The sequence below is a fragment of the Lolium perenne genome, chromosome 2 (genome assembly GCF_019359855.2).
Source record: "Lolium perenne isolate Kyuss_39 chromosome 2, Kyuss_2.0, whole genome shotgun sequence".
Classification (NCBI taxonomy): domain Eukaryota; kingdom Viridiplantae; phylum Streptophyta; class Magnoliopsida; order Poales; family Poaceae; genus Lolium; species Lolium perenne.
Genome location: NC_067245.2, coordinates 20903938 through 20922176, shown reverse-complemented (window position 1 = coordinate 20922176; position 18239 = coordinate 20903938). Strand labels below are relative to the sequence as shown.

The 18239-nt window shown below is 44.6% G+C and overlaps 1 non-coding gene across 1 annotated transcript; it reads left to right on the top strand.

Moving 5' to 3' along the window:
• The first annotated feature begins 718 nt into the window (after positions 1 to 718).
• On the top strand, positions 719 to 790 carry TRNAG-UCC (transfer RNA glycine (anticodon UCC)). The gene has a single exon. It is a non-coding gene; the product is annotated as a tRNA-Gly (tRNA).
• Positions 791 to 18239: the final 17449 nt, after the last annotated feature.

Sequence of the window (18239 nt, the reverse complement as noted above, 5' to 3'; positions counted from 1 at the left end):
TCTAGATACATTTAAAACATTGACAACTAAATGGAACAGGGGTAGTAGTAGCATGTGCATTAAAAGCTTTGAGCATATACTATCAAAGCAATTTGGCAACAAAAGAAGTCAAAGAATAAAGTCTTACAGATTCTTTCTCTTGCCAGATTTCACATTCTAAAGGTTTAAGTATACCTCTCTTTTTAAAATTCCACTAGTCGTTATTTTATTTCGAGAAAAAACCCATAAAAAGACTTGAATCCTAGGTGTGCTGCTCTAAAATAGCATGCATGAACTTAAAGGAAAAGGGGCCCTTTCGATTTATATTGCTAGAGAAGCTGATATTTACTATCACCAAAAGTAACTATTTATCAATCTCTAGAATTTTGTACCACTATGACGGCATCTCACTAGTAAGGCTCTTCTTCAAACAACAAACACGGGCATCACTATCATCTCGCTTCCCTCCTGTGACGCAGTCCTATCATCGTGGAGTTTGGTATTGACAAATCATCATGAATATCCTTTGTTTCCATCGACGCCTAGGACTAAAACAACACATGTTTGTGTCGATGCTATTTTTCTAGGCCAGGTAGCACTATGAGATAACCATTGATTTTTCCGTCTGATACTCTCAAAATATAAACTTTTGGTTTCGTCTCCAGTTGTATATTTTCTCTTTTGTTTCATGAAAGAAACATTATTTGTATCGACAAGCTTGTGGCTATTATCATAGCAAGCGTCTGTAGTCCAACGGTTAGGATAATTGCCTTCCAAGCAATAGACCCGGGTTCGACTCCCGGCAGACGCAGCTTTTTTTTTGTCTCTGTATTGTTCTACGACCATTTTTTTGGTACTACGAGTATATTTTTTCCTTCATCGAAGAAGCGCGAACACGATCCAGCTCGGCCGTGGCCCGGTGGCCGCCTGGACGCACGCTGAGTCACTGCCGTAGGAGGAACAAAAACATGAAAAAATTTGTGCGCGCGGAATGGCAAACCTGAGACCGGAAACCAGACTCGGCACCAAACGTTCAACTTCAACGGGAGCTGCCGAGGGCCGGAAATAAAACACCAGTAGCTAGCTCACTAGCTGGTATCGATGGCCACGAGCGTGATGGGTGGCGGTGGCTTCGTGTCCGCGCTCCGCTGCCTGCGCGACATGGGCGCCGCTCTGCGCTCGCACTACGACCTCCTCCTCCTCCTCCGTGGCTGGCCAGGGCTGCTGCTGGACCACCCGGCAGTCGACGCCGTGCTCTGGGGCGTCGTCACCGCCGTCGAGTCCGTCGCGCTCGCGGCCATGATCTGCGCCTTCTTCTTCTGCTGCGGCTGCACCTTCTGAAAAAGATTGATAATACCAGGGCCGAAGAATCTGCCGAGCAGCCGCCACGTACATATAGAAACTTCGGATGCTTTTCTCTTTTGTTTCTTCTTTTTATTTGCATCTGCTAATGACCTCCTGGCCTTTCTCTTTTCTTCTGATCCGTGTGTTGTGTGTGTTCCTATCTAAGGGTATCTCCAACGGATCAGACGCCTAAAAGTGGTTGCGAACGTCCGTTTACGTCTCGTGGATATATTTTGATCGCGCATCCATTTACCTTTGGGTGTGCTCCTAGCGGGGCTATCTACTTTTTGTTTTCCAAATTATTTAAAAAGCATAACGTACAATGTAGAAACTATACAAAGTACACTTGTAGAAAGCTAGACTACTTGTTGCCCGACTGCTCGGTCCCGTCGTTGCGTCCCTCCCTCGTCTGCATCTCCGCCGCCTGCCGTGCGGCCGCTAGAACTCGATGCGCTGCCGCATCCTCTAGCAGGTGCAGTGTCTCGTTCGCGGCGTCCTCAGCCTTCTTGAGCATCTCGAAGGAGTCGACAAGAGCCCTCTGCTCCGCGGCCTTCACCTCCGGGGTAGGCGCATCAGGGTCATCAGAAGACCATGAGATGTCGGAGTCGTCGTCCTCTACGGCTGCGGCGACCGCCACACCGCGGTGTTCCATCTCGGCATCGAACGCCGCGCGGGCCGCCCGCTCCTCCTCTGCTTCCTTCTCCGCGTCAGCCAGGAACTTGGTGTCCCTGACCGGGTCCAGGAGGTCGTCGGTGTTGTAGTCGTTGTCGAACTCCTCGTCGAAGCTCGAGGCCGGAGGAGGTGGAGGTGGAGGCGCGGTAGCCTGGCCGCGACCGGCGTTGCTCATGGTGGCAAAAGTGGACGTTGAGCGGCAGCGGCGCTACGGTGGAGGTTGTGCGGCGGCTAGGATTTACTGTGGGAGGAGATGAGATGTGTGCACCCCTGTTTATATAGCCCGGAGGCAGGCGACGGCCGCGGCACGCATGGCATCGCCATTACTTCGTGCGCAGAGGTAGGCGACGTCCGCGCACCAGGCGAGGCATCACCATTAACGTGGCACAGACTGCCGAAGCGACGCAGCGGCGCCAGTCGTTGGCGCGCCTGAGAAGACGCATCAAGCCAGGGTCGCTGGAAGGCGGGGCCGACGAAACGTCCGCCAGACGCGAGCGGATACTTTGCGCGTCCGCGCAGCGTCTGCAGAGACGCATCCGATGCTCATATTTGGGCCAGGTTTGCGCCGTCGCGGACGGTCCGGTCACTATGCGTCGCACCGTTGGAGCGTGTTCCAGACGCATTTTCGGCCCGATTGGACGCAAACGATCGCTGAGCGTCGGTATGCGTCGCCCCGTTGGACATGCCCTAATAGAAAATGTGCCTTTAGTTCCAGTTCAAGAAAGCCTCTAGTCCCAGTTGTTTAACCGAGATTACAAAATTGGGCTAGAAACCTCCTTTTAGTTTTGGTTGCGTTACGAGCATGGACTAAAGGCACTCCTCACGGCCGCTATCTAGAGCGGGGGATGGAGGACCTTTAGAGCATCTTCAGCAATAGCTCTATAATTTGGGTTGTATACTCGTGTTGGAGCGCGAGACGCTGGCGATAACTTCACCTGGCGATGTATTTCACCGCGCGCGCGTTGTGGCCGAAACAAGGCCCCCACTAGGCGCTGCAAATTACAGCGCGCGGCACCGGCGCAAACAACATTCACACTTTTGTATCCACTCAACAAGATCAGAAAAATCAAAATAAATCAACAATAATTGTCGAATTTATCGTTTTACAACACAAACAAATAGAACAAATGTTTGACCAACAAATACAACAAGTTCTTCATCAACAAATACAACAAATAAAGTAGCTCACATATTGTTGTCCATTCCATTTTCACCACTCCTCCATGAGATCCTGTTGAAGCTCATCGTGCGCATCATTGGACCGAATTGCTTGATACGAAGCAATGAAACAAGCCACCCTTTGTGGAGTCCTTCTCACTTGCATGGGCACCCCCATCAATTCATACTGGGTGTGGTCTACATCTTTGCCATGATCGACCTCTATGATCATGTTATGCATGATCACACATGCGTTCATGATATACCAAAGACATTCTTGGTCCCAAAACCACGCCGGTTCTCTCACAATAGTAAATTGGGCTTGCAAAATCCCAAATGCCCCCACATCTTTCCTAGCCGCCGTTTGTGCATTGTGAAATCGAGTTTGTTTCTTACCTTTTGGTTTAACAACCGGCTTCACAAATGTTTGCCACCTTGGGTAGATGTCGTCGGCAAGAAAGTAGCCATAGGCGTAATTGCGGCCTTTTGGTTCGAACTCCACTTGTGGACCTTCACGCAATGCAAGCCTCGTCATAAGGGGATCGTTGAAGAACATTGATGCCATTGCAGGAGTCGGGCATTCCAATGAATGCATGCCAAATCCAAGTCTCTTCATTAGCCACCGCTTCAAGAATGATAGTGGAATCCTTTTGGTGCCCTTTAAGTTGAATCGTCCATGTCCGGGACAATTCTTCCAACTCCAATGCATACAATTAATTGAGCCAATCCTACCTACAAACCCCCCGAGCTGCCTTCTGCTCCAAAAAAAAACTACTTTTGTCTTTTCAGTGGGGGCTCTAAAGTATGTGGAGCCAAATAGTTACACAATTGCGACCACAAAGCGATTCACACACATGATAGCGGTACTCTCACCCATGGCCAAGTGGTCATCGACTAGATCCATCGGTATGTCGTATGCCAACATACGCAGGGCGGTGGTCACCTTTTTATAGGTGCTATGACCAAGCTCTCCCGCGGCATTCCTCTGTTGCTCAAAGTATCGATCATGTTTCATCACCTCCTTGCAAGAACTATCAGAATTCCCAACAATTATTCATTTATGTTTGTTATCCATTTGGAGAGTGGTTCAGAGTAGCATAGTGAAGAGATAATATTTATGTATTCAATTATGATATCATTGTTGAGAGTGTCCACTAGTGAAAGTATGAGCCCTAGGCCTTGTTTCTAAGCATTAAAACACCGTTTACAACCAGTTCTGCTACATGTTTGCTTGCATAATGATTAATTTAGCACGGGGTTCCGGCGAACCATAATGATCCTTGTGCATTTTATGAATGTATGAAGTCATTGAACCATAAACGTCAGTCATATTTATTTTGTTACTTCGATACCAGACTTGTCCGAGATGTGATCATCAGTATCACCATACCTTGTTTGATCTCGATACCGACAAGACTATTCCACTCGTTCCCGTGTGATTCCATCCATATGAGCTAGTCATAGGTTGCAACCTTTTGGATGTAATCTCACCGAGTGGGCCCATAGTATCTTTCGTCAAGCAGATAAACAAATCCCGCTCTTGATACATACGCCTCAACATATCCCTTCGGAATACCCAACACACAACTTCATGATCACCCTGTTACGATGTGACGATTAGGCCCTAGTGACGATTGATGTAGGCAAAGCAGACTCCGGTGATAGTGGTTAGATATGATCTCACGGTCTACGGATTAGGTTATTACACTTTCATATAATTATCACAACGATGAACTTTGTGACATAATCATGTTGCAATACTTATATTGGGAATGTTCATCGTATCATTCACCCAATGCCATGACCCCATTGCCAATTGACATAAATGTCCATGATCAGGAAACCTCGATCATCTGCTGTCCACATTGACCTAGTTTGCAAAAAGCTTGCTAGCAACCCTGGTTTGTTTGCACACCACACATGTACCAATGTTTCCGATTGATACAATTATAACGTGGCATAAAACTTATTATGAACTATTGATATATAATAATAAGATAAATATGGTGTTGCCACCGGGTGACAATGCCCCCCCTCTGGTTGTCGTCCGATCTATCATATAGATTCATTCTGGATGTAGATTAGCTAGCACCTCTCAAGCTTTAATTAGCTACACTACTGCAAACCACCTGCCCTGTCTGCAGGCTTCGTCAGTGGCAATGGCAGGTTTCCCGAGTGTGGATTGCTTAGTCAAAGTCTCATACCTGACGATGCCTGCGCGAGTGAACAGCATGCGGTGGGCAGATTGTCAGCCATCAATGTGAAGTATCTTTCCACAATCAATATGTAGTGTATGCATGCATCGTATTGCTAATTTTGGTCAAGTGGTAGTACTAGCAGGCTACGTGCATGTATCAGTTTGGTCGAGTTCTGTGTGTGGCCAGACCGTTGTGTTAGTGCTAGTAGACTACATGAATGGACTAGTTTGGCCGAGTAGTAGAGAAGAGAACGATGTGCATGCAGCTTAGCTAGTGGAGTGGATCAGTTGGTTAGTGCAATAGTGCTTGACCACATGTGTCGTGCGTGTGTTCTAAAATTCGTGTCATCACATAAGTTTTGCGAAATGAACAGCTTATCACGACATGCATGCAATACTCAGCGTAGTGCGCCATGCATGCTAGGCGTCAGTGCGCCATGCATGTTTTCTATTTAATGCAAATTTGCATGTGCAAGATCTGACATAAGGGGGAGAGCTAGCCGGGTATTTCGCTGCACGTCTCTGTTGGTTGTGTGGCACATCAACATATAATTAGGTCCTAATTCAGTTTACAATGGCATTCATTAAATTTTTACTGTAACGCGACAGACATTTGGCAGAGCAGACCGAATCTCTAGCAAGTAATCGGACGGCAGCCAGTGGGGGGGCATTGCCACCGGGTGGCAACAAATCCACACTCATAATAATAAACTTTATTATTTGTCTCTAGGGCACCATATCCAACAAGGCGCCACCGCTCAGGGCCTATGATGAGTTCACTAGTAAGTGGCAAGCATTTCACAAGGGTTGCCATGTGCGGTGACTCAGCATACAAGTCATTGATATGGTCTTCATGAAGGGACTTCTTCACAAATATCACATCCCTCGGAGTGGTACAACAGAAACATTGCAGGTCATACCACTCGAGATTATATTACAATCATGGTCTTAAAAAGTTGGTATTCTCACAGGTCCGATGAGAACACCCTAAGATACTACTGAAGTCTTTACAATCCAACATAAAGATTAAACTGAGCTCAGGAACTTATTTAGGTAAGCTACTACGTTGCTCAGCTCTATGATAACTAGGGTAAGATACTACTCCTCCGCCTCATTGTTGCCAGGTACGTAGACTATCCCATAGTCCACGCCTTCCACTCCTCCAGACAGATCAGGTTCCTGGTAGACCAGCTCGTAATATCCTTCTGGTGCTTCGTCGGTGGCCACCACTTCATTGTCACAGTCTAGCAAGGGTGTCGAAAGAAAGTGAGTACAGAGGTACTCAGCAAGTTCAAAAGAGAAAATGTGTTTGATGCACTAACTACGACCATTGATCAGAAAATCTCAGATCATTGCATGTTTCGAAAACATTTCTTCAAAAGATTGATTTTATTCTGAAAACTATGCCTGCCAGTCTTCACAGGTTGAATAGAACTTCATGGAGTTCCTTTCCTGCCACGTTCGTAGTTCCCTTCCCGGAACAGGAAGTGACAACCACAAATTTGATACACTCTACAGAGGTGCGTTACTTTTCCCATAAGAGAACTTATCCTTGATACCAACCGAGACGTGTTTCTCGTCCACACATCCTTGGTGTGGGGCCAGGTGTAAGATCCAAGCCAATCACTGCCTTCTTCGCGACCTTGCATACCCACCCTTTTGTCCATCTGTACATCCCCGGTAGACATCTCCCGATCATACGGCTTTACCCCCGATGTACTATGGATAATCCCTCATAGACGGTAGAGCCTCTCATCCACACGAATGAGGATTTTAAAGGATTTCCCAATCTACTGCGGTGCAGGGCCGGCCCTGACCCATGGCAGGCATGGGCGGCCGCCTAGGGCCCAGGCCAGGAGGGGCCCAGGACCGGACCTTTTATACACTACTGTGGGCTGGAAAAATGTTTCGTATGGAAGTGAGAAAGGCAAATAACGTAAAAAAATTAATGCCTGAACTTTCGGTCCAGCTCCCATCGCCATCAAGAGCATCCATGAGCGGGGCTGTTCACGAGGATAGGCCACCAGTTCGCACAAATGTGTGATGTCGCTGCTTCTCCGATCGGTCCGACTACCGACTACCTGCATGGCTGCCTCAATCAATTTGTATATAAAGGAATAGGCGATCGCTAGTTTATGTGTGGATGTGTCTTTCTCATCTGTCTCGCGGATTGCTTCTCGCTGGTCTACTGTTTTCCCCTCTGTGTAAGTCCATGATTGAATCTCTTATCTAAACTTCATCTAATTCTTGACTTATTCTTTTAGTTAGGGTCTAATTTGATGTAAATTACTTCATCATTGTAGGTGTTATAATGCCAAAACAATTGTCTGGTACTGCAAAAAAAAGAGAAAGCTAGATAATCAGTTTATTGAATAGAAAAGAGGTGCTTTAAACAAGTATTTTCCAGCTAAAAATAGTGTTGACGTCAACAACAACAATAATCAAAGGCCAATATCTGATTCGGGACAAGATCATGAGGATAATATAGGTAGAGATCTTGAGGTCAATGAACAATCCTCGAATAACAGTAAGTAACTAACTAGCATCATATTTTGAAAATGTAAGTAAGTAAGTAACTATATTTTTTGAGGTTACTGAAAAATTGTTTGAGGTCAGCTATGTTACAAGATATATTGAATGGCTTGGCTACATGTTGTATTGAGAAGGATATCCTGGACACCATTGATCTTGAAATTGTTCTTGATGATTTTGCATCTAGAAATGCACGAAGAAGATTTTTTGTGAAGCATTGAAATATAATTGGTGACGTAGTCATTGTAATTTGATTTTTATTGAGTTAATTAAATTAGTAAGAAATACTTATTATATGTTCTACTATTTTATTGTTGTTTTTATCGTAAATATATGTACACATATTTGCGTCAAGGGGCCCTTTTATCGACTTTCCCCAAGGGCCCCGAAAAACATAGGGCCGGGGCTGCTGCGGTGTTATCCCCAACACCCAGCCAGACCCTATCAAGTCCGTTGATATGCAAGAGGGAAAAGATACAGCTGACTTCCCCAGAGCCATTATAGATCTCATGGTTAACGTGAATTGTACGACACTAGAATCACTAGACGGCATTGGTGATTAGTCCTAGATTAATAGAACCTTGCAGTGGAACCTCCACCATATCAACACATACCATGGTTCCAGTGCCCACCATATAGTCATATTCATAATTGGAAAAGTAACATTTGATTTTCAATGCATGAATGATAAGTATAGTACTTTTGTGGGTAAATTGATATAAAATAATCAAGATGACATGAGCAAGGGTGAACTTGCCTGGTGACTGCGAGATAATGCAGTTCGATGTGTTGGATGGAACCTGGACCTCGGGTTCTGTAAATAAGTATCATTGTCTGGTAAAGACAATGTTATAAGATCCAAATGATGCATGCATGTGTGCATTATTTTATGTTGAATCTCTTACCCCCGGATTTAAGATTTAGGGTTGAGTTAAGTATTTGTGCCTTTGGCAGTAATTTATGAATTCTTTAAATCCTTTAACATTGTTTCCTTTTCTAACCAGAAAAGAATTAGAAAGTAATGGATATTTTCCTTTGGAAAATATTGATTTCAAATTAAGAATTTGAAAAATAGAGTTTTCCCCATTTTTGGAAATATCAAGGAATTTTGAAATATTAAGTTTTTGAAAATCTTAATCTTTAAAAGAAAAGACTTGGAATCATAGAAGCGTGCGTTGACATCAAGCTACTTTTCTTGGAGGCTCAACACTGTCTACAGGAATAGAAGCGTGCGTAGACATCAAGCTACTTTTCTGGCGCCGTTGCCGGGGAGATCAAGACACGCTGCAAGGGGAGTCTCTCACACCCAATCTCTTTACTTTATTTATTGTCTTGCTTTATTTTATTTTCGGTCTTGTTTGCTTTCTTTATATCAAAAACATAAAAAAATTAGTTACTTGTTTTACTTTATTTAATACGGTTTTGCTTTATTGCTAAAATGAGTAGTCCTGAAGTTGAAGTTCGTTCGTTTAAGCAACAAGGGGGCGAAAGTTTTAAAGATGCTTGGTATAGAATTAGTGATGCTCATCATAGGTGCATGATGTCTACGCCCCCCTCCTTTTCCTGTAGACAGTGTTGGGCCTCCAAGAGCAGAGGTTTGTAGAACAGCAGCAAGTTTTCCCTTAAGTGGATCACCCAAGGTTTATCGAACTCAGGGAGGAAGAGGTCAAAGATATCCCTCTCATGCAACCCTGCAACCATAAAGCAAGAAGTCTCTTGTGTTATGAATAAGCAGTAGTAACGGTGCCAGAAAATAGCTTGCTGGCGTGTAGTTGATGGTGGTAGTATTGCAGCAGTAGTAACACAGTAAAACAGTAAACAAGCAGCGATAGCAGTATTTAGGAACAAGGCCTAGGGATTAGACTTTCACTAGTGGACACTCTCAACATTGATCACATAACAGAATAGATAAATGCATACTCTACACTCTTGTTGGATGATGAACACATTGCGTAGGATTACACGAACCCTCAATGCCGGAGTTAACAAGCTCCACAATTCATTGTTCATATTTAAGTAACCTTAGAGTGTAAGATAGATCAAAAGACTAAACCAAGTACTAACATAGCATGCACACTGTCACCTTCATGCTTACGTAGGAGGAATAGATCACATCAATACTATCATAGCAATAGTTAACTTCGCAATCTACAAGAGATCATGATCATAGCATAAACCAAGTACTAACACGGATGCACACACTGTCACCATTACATCGTGCAGGAGGAATAAAACTACTTTAATAACATTGCTAGAGTAGCACATAGATAAATTGTGATACAAATACATTGCAATCATAAAGAGATATAAATAAGCACCTCACTATGCCATTCATCAGTGAATAAGTATTTTGTGAAATATAGCCTAAGAGACCCACACGGTGCACACACTGTCACCTTTACACACGTGGGACAAGGAGTCTCCGGAGATCACATAAGTAAAACTCACTTGACTAGCATAATGACATCTAGATTACAAGCATCATCATATGAATCTCAATCATGTAAAGCAGCTCATGAGATTATTGTATTGAAGCACATATGAGAGAGATGAACCACATAGCTACCGGTATAGCCCCGAGCCTCGATGGAGAACTACTCCCTCCTCATGGGAGCAGCAGCGGTGATGAAGATGGCGGTGGTGATGATGGAGAAGCCTTCCGGGGGCACTTCCCCATTTCGGCAGCGTGCCGGAACAGAGACTCCTGTCCCCCAGATCTTGGCTTCGCGATGGCGGCGGCTCTGGAAGGTTTCTGTGGGTTTCGTCGAACGTATCAGGGTTTTCGCGACGGAGGCTTTAAATAGGCGAAGAGGCGGCGCAGGAGGGTCAAAGGGGTGCCCACACCATAGGGTGGCGCGGGCCCCCCTGGCCGCGCCGGCCTAGGGTTTGGTGGGCCTGTGCCCCCCCCTCTGGTCCTTCTCGTGTGTTCTGGATGCTTCCGGTGAAAATAGGAACCTGGGCGTTGATTTCGTCCAATTCCGAGAATATTTCGTTACTAGGATTTCTGAAACCAAAAACAGCCAAAATGAACCGGCACTTCGGCATCTTGTTAATAGGTTAGTTCCAGAAAATGCACGAATATGACATAAAGTGTGCATAAAACATGTAGATAACATCAATAATGTGGCATGGAACATAAGAAATTATCGATACGTCGGAGACGTATCAGCATCCCCAAGCTTAGTTCTGCTCGTCCCGAGCAGGTAAACGATAACAAAGATAATTTCTGAAGTGACATGCCATCATAAACTTGATCATATTGTAAACATATGTAATGAATGCAGCGATCAAAACAATGTATATGACATGAGTAAACAAGTGAATCATACAGCAAAGACTTTTCATGAATAGTACTTAAAGACAAGCATCAATAAGTCTTGCATAAGAGTTAACTCATAAAGCAATAATTCATAGTAAAAGCATTGAAGCAACACATAGGAAGATTAAGTTTCAGCGGTTGCTTTCAACTTATAACATGTATATCTCATGGATATTGTCAACATAGAGTAATATAACAAATGCAATAAGCAAGTATGTAGGAATCAATGCACAGTTCACACAAGTGTTTGCTTCTTGAGGTGGAGAGAAATAGGTGAACTGACTCAACATAAAAGTAAAAGAAAGGTCCTTCAAAGAGGAAAGCATCGATTGCTATATTTGTGCTAGAGCTTTTATTTTGAAAACATGAAACAATTTTGTCAACGGTAGTAATAAAGCATATGTATCATGTAAATTATATCTTACAAGTTGCAAGCCTCATGCATAGTATACTAATAGTGCCCGCACCTTGTCCTAATTAGCTTGGACTACCGGGATTATCGTAATGCACATGTTTTAACCAAGTGTCACAATGGGGTACCTCTATGCCGCCTGTACAAAGGTCTAAGGAGAAAGCTCGCATTTTGGATTTCTCGCTTTTGATTATTCTCAACTTAGACATCCATACCGGGACAACATGGACAACAGATAATGGACTCCTCTTTTATCCATAAGCATGTAGCAACAATTAATTTTCTCATTTGAGATTGAGGATATATGTCCAAAACTGAAACTTCCACCATGAATCATGGCTTTAGTTAGCGGCCCAATGTTCTTCTCTAACAATATGCACGCTCTAACCATAAGGTGGTAGATCGCTCTTACTTCAGACAAGACGAACATGCATAGCAACTCACATGAAATTCAACAAAGAGTAGTTGATGGCGTCCCCAGGAACATGGTTATCGCAAAACAAGCAACTTAATAAGAGATAAAGTGCATAAGTACATATTCAATACCACAATAGTTTTTAGGCTATTTGTCCCATGAGCTATATATTGTAAAGGTGAAGAATGGAAATTTAAAGGTAGCACTCAAGCAATTTACTTTGGAATGGCGGAGAAATACCATGTAGTAGGTAGGTATGGTGGACACAAATGGCATAGTGGTTGGCTCAAGTATTTTGGATGCATGAGAAGTATTCCCTCTCGATACAAGGTTTAGGCTAGCAAGGCTTATTTGAAACAAACACAAGGATGAACCGGTGTAGCAAAACTCACATAAAAGACACATTGTAAACATTATAAGACTCTACACCGTCTTCCTTGTTGTTCAAACTCAATACTAGAAATTATCTAGACCTTAGAGAGACCAAATATGCAAACCAAATTTTAGCATGCTCTATGTATTTCTTCATTAATGGGTGCAAAGTATATGATGCAAGAGCTTAAACATGAGCACAACAATTGCCAAGTATCACATTACCCAAGACATTATAGCAATTACGACATGTATCATTTTCCAATTCCAACCTTATAACAATTTAACGAAGAGGAAACTTCGCCATGAATATTATGAGCTAAGAACACATGTGTTCATACGAACCAGCGGAGCGTGTCTCTCTCCCACACAAGCATGATGTAATCCAATTTATTCAAACACAAACAAAAACAAAAGCACACAGACGCTCCAAGTAAAGTACATAAGATGTGATCGAATAAAAATATAGTTTCAAGAGAAGGAACCTGATAATTTGTCGATGAAGAAGGGGAATCATGTAAAGCAGCTCATGAGATTATTGTATTGAAGCACATATGAGAGAGATGAACCACATAGCTACCGGTACAGCCCCGAGCCTCGATGGAGAACTACTCCCTCCTCATGGGAGCAGCAGCGGTGATGAAGATGGCGGTGGTGATGATGGAGAAGCCTTCCGGGGGCACTTCCCCGTTCCGGCAGCGTGCCGGAACAGAGACTCCTGTCCCCCAGATCTTGGCTTCGCGATGGCGGCGGCTCTGGAAGGTTTCTGTGGGTTTCGTCGAACGTATCAGGGTTTTCGCGACGGAGGCTTTAAATAGGCGAAGAGGCGGCGCAGGAGGGTCGAAGGGGTGCCCACACCATAGGGTGGCGCGGGCCCCCCCTGGCCGCGCCGGCCTAGGGTTTGGTGGGCCTGTGCCCCCCTGACGAGGGATCACCTCGGCAATGCCTACATATTGTAGACTAGGGTTTTCGGGAAGAGCGACGATGGAGATTCCGGGGTCGAGATTAGGCACACGACGTACCCAGCTTCGGGTCCCCTCGGTGGAGGATCCCTACGTGCTGCTAGCAATCCAGTATATGATCATAGATGTGTTTACAGGGTGCCGCCGTAGGCGGAGCTATGTTGTCTATGTATTGTCTATCTGTTGTCCTCCATATTTCGGGTGCCCTGGCTAGCTTTATATATGCAACCAGCCTAGGGTTTTACAAGAGTCCTAGTCGACTACTTCTTCGAGTTGCCTTGTTGGGCCTTCTCCATATTTGGTCTTCTCCATATTGGGCCGAGCCAGGTATACTAATAATGGGTATCCGAAGGGTATGCCCATGTCAGTAGCCCCCGAGTTTATAGGGAAGTCGAAGACTTGCATAGAAACTCCAAGCATAACCATCTCCGGAGTCGAATAAAATACAAGGCGAGGTCCATGTCGCAGATCATGTGTAGCGTAGATGATGTCGACGATTCTTGAAATTATCGGGTGCGCGGCAGCGCTCCCGATGGGAGTAGCCCCCGAGTCTATGGGCAAGTGCTTGCACTTGGGCATAGACTCAAGTTGTACTACTCGATAAAGAACTTAACTATATTTCTGGAGGATTTGATGAAATCCATGTGCTCCCGATGGGAGTAGGCTCCACTCGAGTCGCAGACTTGAGTTGAGTCTACAAACCTTGATTGTCGTAGATGTTGTCGAAGTTATTTTTCTATCGGGTGCGCGGCAGCGCTCCCGATGGGAGTAGCCCCCGAGGCTACAGCCAAGTGTTTGCACTTGGGTGTAGGCTCAACTTGCTTTTAATCGACACCACAATTTTTCCTCTTTCTTGTATCTTATCGGGAGGGTGAACAATTCTCTCGATAAGAGTAGCCCCCGAGCCTATGAGCAGGTGCTTGCACCTAGGCATAGGCTCAAGTTGTACTACTCGATAAACAACTTGGCGCAGCCCCTCTTTTTATCGAATCCACGTCGTTGCTATTTTTATTTGACATTGATATCTATATTGTACAGGGATAATGGTAGTTGGGGCTAGTTCATCTGACGGATCAGGTACTAGTTAACTGCTCTAGTGGCAATCCGCAAAAACCTACTTCAAGATCACGTCCCTGTACATGATCCCGGGATACTGGTGTAAACTTCGACAGGTGCCGCTTAAGGTCTTACCATTCTATCGAGTCCCAGTCATATTTATCGGGTACCTAACGCGTCCGTTAGGATTTTTCTTCGTATCTGTTGATACGGATAAAAGTAGCAGAGCGCAGTCTTTGGCGATGCCACGCCCAGCAGAATGGATCTGGGGTCTTACCTTCGCAAAGTTTTGCGGCATTCAGAGATTGATCGCAACTTTGGCGCTCTGAGAATATATTGTCGAGTGCCTTATTCGGCTGATGCAATGACCCATTTTGCGGGTTTTTCTATTTTTCTCTCGGGCTTGATGAGACAGCCGAATATATTGATTATTCTATATTGCCGGGTACATCACCGATGCTCTTGCTCGGAACAATATGACGAGCCAATGGACCCGAAGATTTGTCCACCCCTTTTTTTTTTTTTTTTGGTTCCTCCTTGATGAAAATTTCGTCAAGTTCCTCCTTCAGGAAAATTTCTTCGGGTCCTTTTTGAGGACAATTCTTCGGGTCCTCCCTGAGGAAAAAATTTCGGGTCCTCCCTGAAGATAATTCTTCGAGACCACCTTGAGGATAATTTTTCGGGACCACCTTGAAGGTAATTTTTCGGGACCTCCTTGAAGATAATTCTTCGGAACCTCCTTGAAGATAATTCTTCGGCACCTCCTTGAGGATAATTCTTCGGCATCTCCTTGAGGATAATTCTTCGGCACCTCCTTGAGGATAATTCTTCGGCACCTCCTTGATAATTCTTTGGAACCTCCTTGATAATTTTTTGGCACCTCCTTGATAATTCTTCGGGTCATCCTTGAATAAAATTTCGTCGGGTTCTCTTTTGAAGAAAATTTTGTCGAGTTCTCTCACGATTTTATCGGGTTCCTCCCTGAAGAAGATTTCGTCGGGTGCTATTTTGATTTCGTCGGGTTCCTCCCTGAAGAAGATTTTGTCGGGTCCTGTTCTCTCTTGAAAACAATTTCGTCGGGTTCGCTCTTATATACTTTGAAATTTGCTATCTCCTGCACAAGTAAACAAACTTTTTCTATCTTTTCCTTGACTCTCTTTTTCGCATGCGGTGTCAGATGCTTAGATTTGATGATATGTGAAGTGAATATATGCCACGCAGCCCCCAAGTGTCGGGTGCGGCAAAAGTAAATGATAATCAACTTTATGTGAAATAAAGGAACACTTAGCTTATTGGGCACGACGGAGTCGATGCGCGATGAGGTCTTCGAATGCAACGAAAAAGTTGAGCCGAAGTAGAAACCACCGAATTAGTGAAAGTGGATACCACCAAATTGTTAATGAAGAGATAGCCGAGCCCCCGAGCGTTTCTGGGGTGATATCATGATTGTTGCTTAGGTGTTGTGTCGCAATTGCGACCCGAGGCGAAGTCATAGTCGAGCCCCCGAGTGTTTAGCCATAATGTGGAATGAAGTTGATGAAGTCGCGACGTCATATACGGTGAAGCCATTTAGGATGTAGCCATAGACAATAATATACGATGATGAATCCCATATGAAGTATTTGAGATGAGTCCATATTGAAGATTACGCCATTAAATATAGAGTATATATTGAAGATAAATCCGTAGATATCATAGAGGATGAATCCATTGACCCGAAGAATCCAGTAATAACCATAGAAGATGAATTCGCTGATATCAGAGAGGATGAATCCATTGATCCGAAGAAAATAGTTCCAGTAACAATCATAGGAGATTAATCCATTGAACCGAAGAATCCAGTAATATAGAAGATGAATCCGCCGAAGAAAATAAATCCAGTAATAATCCTCGATGATAAATTCAGTGACCCGAAACGCCTCGGGTAATGTTGTATAAGAGTAAGCCAGTAATATTCATATAGATGAATCTTATAAGATGAATCGGATGAAAAAGAATCCAATAAGCCAAAGAAGATGAATCCATTGATCCGAAGAAAATAAATCCATTGAGCCGAAAATAAATCCACTTAGCCGAAGTAGATATATCCAGAGACGAAGAAAAGAATTTCACCAAGTAATCGAATGTATTTGTGGTGACAAAGTAATGGCAAAGCCCCCAGTGTTAAGTGTATTTGCTGTAATATTGTAATGGCAAAGCCCCCGAGTATTTGGGTATGGCGAAAGTAAATAAATAATTGAATCTTGGAAAGAGAGGGAAACTTAGCTTTCTATCGGATGCGGTGAAGCCCACGTGAAAGCAGGTCGTGTGGCGGACACAGTCGATAGTTATGCGGCGCCTAGCCGGAAGTAGTAGATGTGGCCAATATAGTTGATGAAGAAGACACGGTCAATTCGGCGGATCCGCGACGGGCGAGCACCTGGTTTTGTATCGGATGGCGAAATCTCATTGGGTCGCGACATCGCATAGAGTCGACGGAGTTGCGGTGCTTAGCCAAATGTAGTGGTTCCTCCAGTCATAGCGATGAAACTGCCCGTAATCGTAATTGGTATTCATTGCAACCGCGCGGCAGCGAAGTAGAAGCATGTATTTTTTAAGTTATCCATGTGCATGGTGATTCGTAAGTGCAGTATATTGACTCGCTGTCTTTGTCTTAGCTAGCTCCTGCATGGTCGTGGAATTGGCCATAATCTATGCTTTGTTGGAATTGCTCGGGACTTGATCCAAGTGAAGCATGAGAGCATAATCACGTGGCCAGCAGCAAATTTTATCTTGAGACATTTTCTCGGGACTTGTCCTCCAGGATGATCAATCAGTCCGGTGTACAGCTTCTCTCCATGAATACGTCTGACCAGACTGCCTCTCGCGCTTTTTTTTTTTTTTTTTTTTTTGGAATCAACAGGCAAGTGCAGAGGCGACTTGTGGATTGTCGAGAACGAAACTGCTCCCACATGAACGAAAAATAGTAGAGCCATGCCAAAGATTTTGACGACTCCATAGATGCGACGGGATGGATTGGAAACAACAAAGGTCGTGCTCAGCTCCTCCCGCTAACTTGTACGTATTGATTGCTCAGGTTGATTAGTAGCCTCTCTTTGCTTTGGAATTAAACCAAGTAGTGGCCGCATCGGGACTTGTTCCTTGCAGTGTCCGGTCTCGGTTCCTTGTACTGATCTTGGATATCTTCGGCGGCCGATCTTAATCACTAGCCTTTTTTGATTGAACGCCCCGTGTGCAAACTCGAGTCTTTTGCACACCCGCGATTCGCGTAGATTGGATCTTGCTATACTTTCAGCTTGAATTCTCTGCGTGCCCTCGTGACGATGGCGAGGTTGATGCAGCCGATGAAATCGAACGCGGCACCGGCAGATGCGATCTGGCTGTAGATGATGACGAAGGATCTCGCCCGGATAACGAAATCCGATCATCGCTCGATCCCCACAGACGGCGCCAATTGACGAGGGATCACCTCGGCAATGCCTACATATTGTAGACTAGGGTTTTCGGGAAGAGCGACGATGGAGATTCCGGGGTCGAGATTAGGCACACGACGTACCCAGCTTCGGGTCCCCTCGGTGGAGGATCCCTACGTGCTGCTAGCAATCCAGTATATGATCATAGATGTGTTTACAGGGTGCCGCCGTAGGCGGAGCTATGTTGTCTATGTATTGTCTATCTGTTGTCCTCCATATTTCGGGTGCCCTGGCTAGCTTTATATATGCAACCAGCCTAGGGTTTTACAAGAGTCCTAGTCGACTACTTCTTCGAGTTGCCTTGTTGGGCCTTCTCCATATTTGGTCTTCTCCATATTGGGCCGAGCC